This window comes from Rattus rattus, chromosome 6 (assembly GCF_011064425.1).
Source record: "Rattus rattus isolate New Zealand chromosome 6, Rrattus_CSIRO_v1, whole genome shotgun sequence".
Classification (NCBI taxonomy): domain Eukaryota; kingdom Metazoa; phylum Chordata; class Mammalia; order Rodentia; family Muridae; genus Rattus; species Rattus rattus.
The window spans coordinates 62,452,397-62,463,117 of NC_046159.1; the positions used below are offsets into that span (position 1 = coordinate 62,452,397).

A 10,721-nucleotide genomic window follows, 5' to 3' on the forward strand; every position below is an offset into this window, starting at 1 on the left:
ACCTCCTTTCTTACTTATTTGAGTCAGTAAAGCACTGAATAATTCAAGAATAGAAACAATATTATTGCCTGACACAGAAACTAGAGAGAAGTGAAACATTTCCATTCATAGTACATCAAACTTCTTCCAACAACATTTTTAGAATTAAAGCTAATTCCATAGAATCTAACCAAACAGAAGATTTGGCAGAAATGTGATGTTGTAGGTGAATTCTGATGGAAAATTTCCCTTTTGCACTGGTGTAATGAGCCTTGGAACCTATTTGTGACAGTGCCAATGTGCTTTTGTACTGTTGTTAGGATCTGTAATGAGGTCTCAAGTCACCAGGGCTGGCCCTACTCTCCTGGGGTATCTGAGGCTGGCTGTCCTTGAATCCCAGTCATTCTGTTTCCACCCCCTAAATGCTAGGATTATTTAAAAAGGAATATAAGAGAGAAAGTTTGGTTCAAAGGCAAAATTGACTTCTGAATTTGATTTTGGATGAGAATTACTATAATTGCTGCCAGTTCTCACCTTCGGAATGAAGATGAGAAACCTCAGGGCCATGACATGGCTCAGAGGGTGATAGTACTTGTTGTTCTTGCTAAGGACTGGAGGTGACTTCTCAGGACCTACATGAGGTGGCTCAAACCCTGCAGCTCCAGCCCCAGGGGATTCAACTTTGTCTTATGGCCTCCTCACTAATGCACTCACACATCATTCAACATAAAAAAAAGATTACTAACCCTCAGAGATCCAATCAAATAGAGCTAGCTCATGTGCCCCCGGCTACCTCCCTATGTAGACAAGAAGGACTTTGAACCTCATATCCTCCTCCCTCAGCTTCCCAAGGGCTGGGATTACAGGTAATCACCACCATGCCTGGTTTATGTAATGCTGGTAACTGACCCCAGGGTTTTGTATGTTGTAGACCACCTACCTACCAACTGAACTACAACCCCATCCCAGTAGCAAAATTTGCTTATACCCACATGTACTGTTATGCACTTTCAAAACGCACAGGCTAGTGTACATTTTTCCTTTCTGCTGAGTGCTGGCTGCTTGCTGTTGATATGGGAAAGTTCATGAATCCTGGGAAAGTGATGCTGGTCCTAGCTGGATGCTACTCCGGACACAAAGCTGTCGTTGTGAAGAACATTGATGATGGCACCTCCGACCACTCTCACAGCCGTGTCCTGGTGGTTGGAACTGACCTCTATTCCCGAAAAGTGACAGCTGCCATGGGCAAGAAGAAAATCTCCAAGAGATCCAAGATGGAGTCCTTTGTGAACTTTATAATTACAGCCACCTCATGCCCACAAGGTACTCTGTGGATATCCCTGTGGACAAAACAAGAATGTGTTCAGAAACCCAGCATTGAAATGCAAGGCTGGGCAGGAGGCCAAGGTCAAGTTTAAGGAGCCATACAAGACAGGGAAGAACAAATGGTTTTTCCAGAAGCTTGCTTTTAGGTATTTTTCTGTCATTAAAAATTTTAAAAAAGGGGGTTTGGGGATTTAGCTCAGTGGTAGAGCGCTTGCCTAGCAAGCGCAAGGCCCTGGGTTCAGTCCCCAGCTCTGAAAAAAATAAAAAATAAAAAAAAAAAAAGAAATGCACAAGCTTAGTAATAAAACATAGATCAAATATTAACTTTTATATGAATTCCATATTAGAATTCATAAAACATTTGGTTAATTTAGTGAGTTAATTTTTCATATGATTCGAATTGGTTTTGCCAGTCTTTAGCTTTTAAGTTTGGAACATGTAAGTCACACGTGTGACTCAGCTTTGTGACTTACATTATGTTCCAGTGGCTGTTCTGGGTCTTCTGACCATCTTGACCAGATTGTTTTAAAGTCACTGTTTTGCCCATTTTTATGAAATATATACTAGCTGTTTAACTTAAAATAATACATGGGGGGTTGGGGATTTAGCTCAGTGGTAGAGCGCTTGCCTAGCAAGTGCAAGGCCCTGGGTTCGGTCCCCAGCTCCGGAAAAAAAAAATAATAATACATGGATTAAAAGACTGATAAGAACACTCCCCATTGCACATAATTCCTTTGTGGCTTTGTTTTGTTGATGGTACTGGGGTTTAAACCTAGAGCTTTGCATATGCTAGACAAGTGTACCACAAAGTTACATCCCCAGTCCATGCTCACAACTCTTTAAGGCTTCTTTTGTGCCTTTGTTTATCATGCTAAAAACTGAGGAATTACAAGAGCTTCTAGACATATTACAAGGAGGAAGAGTGAGCTGTGAAATCCAAGCAATTAGCCTCAGTTTGCTCAAATGCTAGAGGCTTGTTATGTGAATGGTTACAAGCTGAGGAAATAAAGATGCTGCAGTGGAAGGTGTTTGCTTGCTTTTAAGTGGCTTTGTAAAGGTCTACTGCCCTTCTGCCCTCAGTTTGCAACATCTCGGCAGCTGTTCCCACAATACTCACAAGATTGGTGATGTTCTAGAAAGGATCTGCAAACCACAGCTGTTGTCTTCTCTCCTCTGTCCCTGTGACTCCCAGGAGGTCTTCACTGTAGAAGAGGCAGGATAAGGGAGGGTGGGAAGAGGGACAGTGGAAAATACCTCCAATGCCAAATTCAATCACATCGAGGGAACAGAGGATGCCAGCCCCAAGGTCCTTAGCAGATTACATTGATCTAGTTGGTGGGGTGTGGTCATATCTGTTGTTATGCAGTGCTGTTTCCAGTGTTAACCTCACTACTGGACAATGCTGTATGAAAGTGCCAAGAGACTGTAAGATAGTGCCATGACAAGAGCCATGGAAATGATAAAATAGGAAGAGAGCAAATTGGTTTTCACACTAATAAAAGATGTGAGAAGGGGGAAAAAGGCAAAACTGTGAACTGAGGAAACAGAGCTGGACGTGAGGCCCTGGAGGTCTCATTAGGATCTCACTGTGAAGGTTTCCAGTACAAGTGTGGTCGCAGCTCTATATTCTAGAAAAGTCTGGTAGGTTCCACAGAGCAGGACAAATGGGAGGGAGAAGCTTGAAGCAAGGGGACACTTAGAAGGCAAAAGATAAGCAAGGAAATTAGGAGGTGGAGCAGAGAACAGGAGCCACAGAAGAGTTCCAGGCTGGGCTCATGCTGACCCTCTGCTATGGGGTATAGGAAAGAAGGCCTGGAGCACAGCCCTTCCATTACTGTAGCAGTAGGCTTCTCCCTCTTCTCCCTGGTAACTACAAAACAAAGGAGGGTAGGGCTAATCCCCGGAGGACAAGACTGGAGCAAGCACATCAGGAAGAACAGGCCTAGTTTGGCTCATAGTTCAAGAGTACAGTACCTCATGGGCTGGGCTGGAGTGTAAGGCAGCTAATCACATTACATCACTGTTGTAAGAGCGAACCAAAGGCAGAGAACTTCTCAACTACCCACACTCCTCCCACTGAGGCCCCAGTCAGAACCTTTCTATTCGTTTGTTTCTGTTCGGTTTCGACTGAACCATCAGTTGCCGGGGAGCCATTCTGGACAAGAAGGTGATTGTTGGAGGGCCAAGGCCTCAGGAAAATGGACAAAGGTGGGCCTGCACAGGGGATATAAGGAGAGCACCCTTCCACTCCTTCCTCTAGATCCTGTTTTCTGTCACAGCCTGTTCTGGCTTGGCGATGACTTTCAGCTCTCCAGACCCAGAACATGGGCTAGACCAGACCCAGAGATATGTTACCTGATCTTGTGTTATTTTTATTGTATGAGGACAGGGTCTCATATATTCCAGGCTGACCTCCAACTTGCTGCATTGTAGCCAAGAATGCTCTTTTACCCCTAACCCTCCTGTATCCACAAATGCTGGGATTGCGAGATCTGCCAGCATACCTTGTTTAAGTGGGGCTAGGAAGCCAAGGATTCATGCATTCAAGGAAAAGCACTCTACCAAATGAGCTACCTCCTCAGACCGCCTCTTGTGTACTTTCCATCAGATACAAAGAGAAGTCACTGGATTTCAGAGATCCATGTTGTTGTTGGCCCAGTGTGGTTTGTTGTTTGTGTATGTTAAGATCTACTCACCCATATTCCTGGCTGGGATACTAGGGAAAGAAAGGCAGGAGAGGCATGCTGTAGCCCACATCTGCCCTGACTGCAGGCTCCTTGTGAGAGCAGATGTGGCAAGAACAGCGTGGGCTGCAAGACAGGCAAGGGCAACACAGAAGACTTCCTGGAGGAGGTGGGATTTGAGGCTGTCTTGGAGACAGGGTGCTATTCTAATCCCAAATAAGAAGAGATTCAGATCCTTAAAAGGTTTGGACTCTTGTGGCCATGGTTGTATATGGGTATAATCCTGATCTTCCGGGGACAAAGACAAAAATATGGAGAGTTTGAGACTAACTTGGACTACATAGTGAGATCTGGTTTCAGAGATTCATGAAGAAGCCAGGTGTTTAGTCCCAACACTAAGGAGGCAAAGTCAGGCAGATCTCTGTGAGCTCCAGGCCAGCTACATAATGAGATCTTGCCCCAGTGCAAACAAATAAAAACAACCATAAAGACACCCCACAAAACAAAACCATAAAAAAAGAAAAAAAATTAGGCTTAGGCTCTGGCAAACTCTGCAAGGGTACACATTGCATTCTTGAGGTTTGAAAAGTGGGAGTGGGGGGGACCCCTCTACCGAGTCTCCAGGCCTTGATGTCTCCTGTGGCCCAGGTTATGTACACCTGAAAACCATGTGGAAAGAGTCAGCACCCACAGAGGATCCTAGCCCTGGTTGAGGAAAAGCCATTTCCCTTTCCCAGGAGCTCTAAGATATCAGAGATGGGAGGGGATGGGACTCAGCTGTTTCTACCCTGAAGTCAGTCACTGCAAGTCCCTGGACACGGGTCAGCAGACATCATAACATCCAGTTTAGAGACCTTGCTACTGAGTCTCAGCCGAGATGGACCTACATTTCCTCGTCTGATAGTCCAGGCCCCTGCCCTCTCTTCCTGCTCCCTGGCCGGCATGTGCTCTTTAGAGAAACACTGAAGAGAAGCCAGAACTCAGGTTTTCCAGCCCCTGGGTTAGCTTACGCACAGGTGCCCAGGCTTGGCCCTTCTCGATGTGATCGCAGTGCCCACCCAGAGCCAGAACTATGTGCTGAGTTTTCTCGTCTGCCTCTCTAGATGGAGTGTATGCACGGGGGTATGGGTGCGTAGATTGCCTAGTCTGTCCCACGCGGCCAGGCATGTGCGGTTCAGTGACTGGCTGAGGCCTAAGCAGAAGGGACAGCAGTGCCTTTCCTGAGACAAGTGGGAAGAAAGTATCAGCCACGGCTGACCGAGCTGTGACCCAGGGCCCAACACAGAGCCAATTAGCAGTCACCACCATGGTGGCAGGCTTGCCACAGTTTCCACAGGAGGCCCCCATGTGCGGCTAGAGTGTCAGGCCGAGTTAGCACCAGGAGGCTGAGTGGAGCCCAGCTGCCTAGATGGAGGGCCATGGGTGATAACACTCCCACTGGGCTCTGGTGGGGGTGGGAGGCAAGCCAGAGAAACCTGCAAATAGGCAAGCCTCCACTCACAAATGCATGTGCCAGCATGTTGCTGGATGTATGTTTGTGCACATGCTTGCACGGCTGTGGCCTAGCCACGCCTTTGTGTATCCAGTTAGCTCATCCAGTGTGTGCCTGCTGTGTACACCCAGAAGCCTAGTATTAAGCAGTCCACAGTCCTTGTCCTTGTGGAGCTGGAGGTCCAGCTGGATAGGTGGGAAATGATTAGGCATCCACTGTGTACTCTACTGTGAAAAAGTAGATCTGGAGGCAGATGTGGCTTGCTCCTTAGCTGCTGTCCTCAAGGTAGGCCTTTCTGAGGAAAAGATGAGAGGAGCTGGAAGGGGATGGAAACTGGAGCTGGAGTACAGGGGCACAGCATCAGTATGGACCTACTTTCCCAGTCCTGATTCGAGGTCCAGCTTGGGCCCTTTCCCTTAGCCTAGCCACACAGCCAGGTACACGGGACCCTCTTTACTTATGGGTATGCTCAGCTGTACAACCCTAGATGAGTGTACTTGGTATCCACGGGTGCCTAGGAGAAGGAATTAGAGCCCTCAAAACCTAGTGTGACCTTGGAACCCTAGCCTAAGGCTAATCTTGAAGCTGCCTTCTTGTGGTCAGAGGCAAGGATGCCCTTGGGAACTGAGATGCATAGTACCTGTTGGCAGAAGGAACACGGGGCAGGTTCTCTCAGCCCAGACTTTTACTCCTCACTGTCTCCTGTTTTCAAGGGCTCTGAGCTCTAGCATGTCCTACAAAGCTAGCTTTTAACCTTGAACTCCATCTCCCAAGATACATAGTCCCAGACACAGAGCCCACAGGAAAGAACTAGGTTGGCCTATTTAGGTGGCCTTAACAAAAGTTGGGTGGCAACAAAGAAAGCAAAGTGGCATTGTTGTAGAAAACTCCATGCCAAACCAGTAGAGCTCTCCTCCCTTCAACTAAAGAAGTGTGTGACATTATTCCTGGGGAGATATGAACAGGCACTTACCCCAGACAGGAAGCAATAACTGACCAAAATGCTGATACCATCAAAGTCCAACTTTGAACCAATGAGTTTTGTGGGGTCATAGGTGTATGGGTGACAGGTTAATTCAGGAATATGGTCAACTGAAGGTAGATAAGTGACTGAAAGCTACTCCAGTATGGCTGACAACTCACAAAATGGAGCCTTAGAACTCTTTATGCCTTTCAGGGAGCTCTACAAGGGAGTCTCCAGCAGCCTTATTGCTTTATACAACCTTTGAGAGGAAGAGGCCTGTGCATCTGATCAGTTTCAGGGACTTCCTGAGACTCACAGGTTGCTTAGTTCCTGAGTTTTAAGACACTCCTGTTAGAGGCTCTTCAGTCTCAGGAACTTTCCTCCAGGGTGGAATGTTTCAGCTTAGAGGGTGTTACTGCAACAAGAAGAATAGCTTGGATGTCCCGAGGATGTTAGGTGGGAGACCCACAGCTGTGTGTCTGTCTGGGTCCTGTTTCTATGGGTGGGCCCATATATTTATGTTTGATTCAGGCCAAACTGGAGTCATCCTGCCAGCCTCTGAATATGAGCATGTCCCATGCACCTTTGCACTGTTGGCCTTTGCCCTGTCCACTGTAGGAACCTCTCTGTGTCTGAGCTTTTCTGGGAGACTGAAGAAATATCTGCATGTCTCCAGGTTTGTCATTCAGCTGTCAGCCTCTGAAATCTATAAAACTCTCTTCCCCAGCTGAGCCAGAGGCTCTCAAAGAGTAAACTGCAGGCTCCACCGTCACCTGGGCCACAGATGGTCACAGCAAGTAGACGCAAGCAGTCTCCCAAGATGCTACTCTGTGATGTAGGTCAGTGCATTTACACACACACACACACACACACACACACACACACACACACACATACACACACACTCCAGTCCCTGTTTCTCTCTTGTTGGCCTCCCACCCTGAGGTGCAAGGAGGGTGGTGATGAGAGGTGAGAAGAAAATAGTAACACCCTCCAGTGCAGTGCAAACTGAATTTCCTGGGGGTAAAGGAGGTGACAAAAAGAAAAGAAAACAAAACAAAATTAAAAACCCAAAGAAACACTTGTGTCAAAGAATCTCTAAGATTGGTTGAGTGAGTAGAATGTCCACAGTTGTGGAGAGTCGGAATGTTGCAAATCTGGAGCCAACTTATCTTTAACCTTCTTAGTGATCATATATCGGCCACCTCTGTGTATGACCTGACATCCTGTGACTATCAGGGAAAGTCCTTTCTAGAACGCAAAACACATCTTTAGCTCCCACAAACCCGAAGTCTAAGAAGTCATCAGACGACAGACGTCTGTCCATGAGAGAGGTTTTGCTGCTTCTTCGTGACCCGCCATCCTGCTGTTTCCACTAAAGTGTTTTTGTAGTTTCTCAGTGTTATGTTATCATAAAAACTGCACCAAACTCTCCACCTTGGACTACGGTATTTACGGGGAACCTGAACCTGTGTCCCTAAGCTGGAGTCACTCATATTTGGCTCAGAATAAAATCAGCCCCTCCCCTCTTTGAGATGACAGCTGTATTTTTGCATCCACAGTACAGACTTCTGAGTGTCTCCCTCCAGGCTAATGTGGGATCTGGTCAAGCTGTGGATGAGCAGACATGGGCCTCCCACATGGAGTAGAAACTCCTGGAAAGTTGCTTCAGAGCACAGTTGCTTCAGAGCAAGTAGCCAAGAGGGTGCATCAGTGAGTTGTGGTGCAAACAGGAAGCCAGGAGGAAAAGCGGTTGCCAGCTTGGCTGGAGGTGTGGACAGGATCTTCAGACTCCAGGCTGGGGAAGCTCCAGGCGGCTGCCTTTGCTGGAGAGAGGCTGGGATCATGAAAAGCATGGCTGGCCACATCCAGGCCCCGCCAAGGTGAACTATCACCTCGGCAAAGGTGCAGTGAGGAGCAGACACAGGAAGGCTGGGGGACTCAAGTCTCCAGAACACTCTGTGTCTTTGTTCCTAAGGCAGCAGCTCCCTTCCAGGTGCCTTGTGGAAACTGAACAAATGTCTGAGTGTCACCAGGTTTGTCATTCAGCTGTCAGCCTCTGAAATCTGTAAAACTCTCTTCCCCAGCTGAGCCAGAGGCTCTCAAAGAGTAAACTGCAGGCTCCACCGTCACCTGGGCCACAGATGGCCACAAGAAGAAGACGCAAGCAGTCTCCCAAGATGCTACTCTGTGATGTAGTTCAGTGCACATGCACACACATACATGCACACGCACAGGCACACACACTGTCCAGTCCCTGTTTCTCTCCCGTTGGCCTCCCACCATGAGGGAATGAGGATCTGAACATCTGCTCATGATGGACATATCTGGGAGGGCCAGGAGTCGTCAAGAGTCTGAAACAGCAGGGATGAACTCTGGAGTTCAAACTAAGGTGTTGTAGGAGAGACAGAAACTTCGTCCTTCCTGCAAGAGGCAGGTGTGGGAAGCAGCTGGAAGAGGAAGGCCTGGGAACTGTAACCTGAGGGCCCAGATCACACCCACGAGCAACCTCTCCCAGAACCAGCCTTTTCATTAATGTCTTCTCAGCACAGATATCTCCACGTGGATAGGATAGTTATCACGGACCTGGCAGGCTGCCAGCATGGTAGGTCAGTATATACAGGTCAGTCTGGCGTCTCTCAGACACCTTTTCCTGCTGTAGGAGAGAGAATATATTCCTTGGTAAGCTTTAGTCAAGGATCCACCCCTCCAAAAGGATGACATGACCTGGCAGGATATGGCTTCCAGAGCTAGCCCATAGGCAGATGGCTTATGCCTTATCCCACTTTGCAGGGTCCTGTATAGTTGGAGGCATGGTTATAAACTCCCTCCCATGACCTTCTCAGGAGATATTTGAGCTGTATATTAAAGAACAAATAGGAATTTCCCAGATGTAGAGGCAGGCAAGTAGTACTGGGAAGGGCTGGTGAGCCTGTAGCTGAGGCAGAAGCTTTCTAACCCTGTAGAAAGAGGATACCTCCCGGCTCTCTCCTCTCTGTCTAAATGGGAAGGGAGCACCGAGACAAGGTGGGTGTGATGGCTAGTTTAATGTCAACTAGACACAAGCTAGAGTAACTTGAAAGGAGGAAATTTCAGGTGAGAAAATGCCTAGAGAGATGACTCAGTGGTTAAGAGTACTGACTGCTCTTCCAGAGGTCCTGGGTTCAAATCCCAGCAACCACATGGTGGCTCACAACCATCTGTAATGGGATCTGATGCCCTCTTCCAGTGTGTCTGAAGACAGCTACGGTGTACTCATATACAAAAATAAATAAATCTTTTTTAAAAAAATCTGTCTGTAAAGCATTGTCTTAATTAGTCATAGATGTGGGAAGACCCAGCTGGATGGTGGTTCTGGGTTCAATAACAAAGCAAGCTGAAGAAGCCAGGAGGAGCAAGCCAGTCAGCAGCATCCTTCCATGCCTTCTGCATCAGCTCCTGCCTCCAGGTTTCTGTCCTGTTCGAGTTCCTGTCTGGTTGCTTTCAATGATGGACTACAATGTGGAAGTGCAAGGCAAATAAACCCTTTCCTCTCCAACTTGCTTCTGGTCATGATGTTTCATCTAAGCCTAACTAAGACGAGAGCAATTGCATACGGGGACATCCTAACTGTGTGCTTTGGCTTCGACGAGCATCTTGCTTCCTCTTGCCAACCCAGTTGCTCTGCAATCAGATTTCCATATGCTAATGAAAAAGCCATTTGTGTTCATTTTGTATCATCATCATCATCATCATCATCATCATCATCATCATCATCATCATCATCATCATCATCATTAAATGGGGAGGGGCTGGAGTGATGGCTCAGAGGTTAAGAGCACTAGCTGTTCTTCCAGGAGACCTGAGATTGGTTCCCAGCATCTACATAATGGCTCACAATGGTCTGTAACTCCAGTTCCAGGATATCTAACACCCTCTTCTGGCCTTTTTGGACACTGCAGGCCTATGGTATACAAACATATTCAGGCAAACACTCATAGACATAAAACAAAAACAAATAAAATTTTTAAAAATAAATAAAAGGAAAACAAAGATGGAGGCCGTGGAGATTGTTCAGTCAGTAAAACGCTGGCTTCGCAAGCATGAGAACCTGAGTTCGACCCTAGAACCCACATGAAAAAGCCAAGCATGGCGGTTTGTGGTTGTAGCATTAATGCTTGGGAGACAAAGACAGGTAAGGCCATGGGACTCACTCGCTGGCCAGACCAATGAGCCTCTGACATCAGTGAGAGATCCTGTATCAAAACCAAACATAAACAACAGAACAACCTAAAAA

At 47.1% G+C, this 10,721-nt stretch overlaps 1 pseudogene; it reads left to right on the top strand.

Moving 5' to 3' along the window:
- Nucleotides 1–735: 735 nt before the first annotated feature.
- On the top strand, nucleotides 736–8,094 carry LOC116904323 (annotated as a pseudogene).
- Nucleotides 8,095–10,721: the final 2,627 nt, after the last annotated feature.